Source organism: Aptenodytes forsteri, unplaced genomic scaffold (genome assembly GCF_000699145.1).
Source record: "Aptenodytes forsteri isolate BGI_AS27 unplaced genomic scaffold, ASM69914v1 Scaffold388, whole genome shotgun sequence".
In the NCBI taxonomy this organism is placed as follows: domain Eukaryota; kingdom Metazoa; phylum Chordata; class Aves; order Sphenisciformes; family Spheniscidae; genus Aptenodytes; species Aptenodytes forsteri.
Genome location: NW_008795433.1, coordinates 70451 through 70895, shown reverse-complemented (window position 1 = coordinate 70895; position 445 = coordinate 70451).

Genomic DNA, 445 nt, shown 5'->3' with positions numbered 1-445 from the left:
AGCCGGAAAGTCAGGCGACAGCTCCCCGGGAGGCTGCTCGGAGCGCAGAGGCCGAGCCTCAGGTGGAGCTAGGCGTTCGGTTTTCGTTACGAGAGGCCTATATTCTGCCTGCAGCCCTCCCCCAGCCACAACAGCGTTTGCAAAAATCCCCAGCAGCTTTTGGAAACGCGATTCGACTTCACAAGACGCGGTCCTTCAAAGCCTTCTCAGGAGCTGGTGTCGTCCAGGCACTTCCACGGCAGAGATCACCCTCCGCCCGGCTGCCCATCCCAGCAATAACCCCGAAAGCGTCTGTTCAACAGCAATGAACGTATGCGTGCGTTTCCACAGCGTTTGGTCCCGATTCTGCAAGGAAACTCCAGATTTTTCACCGTTTCGGTTTACGCAAGGGTCAAATTGCCAATGCAGTATTCGTCTGTAAATCTCACAGAAAGTCTATATCGAA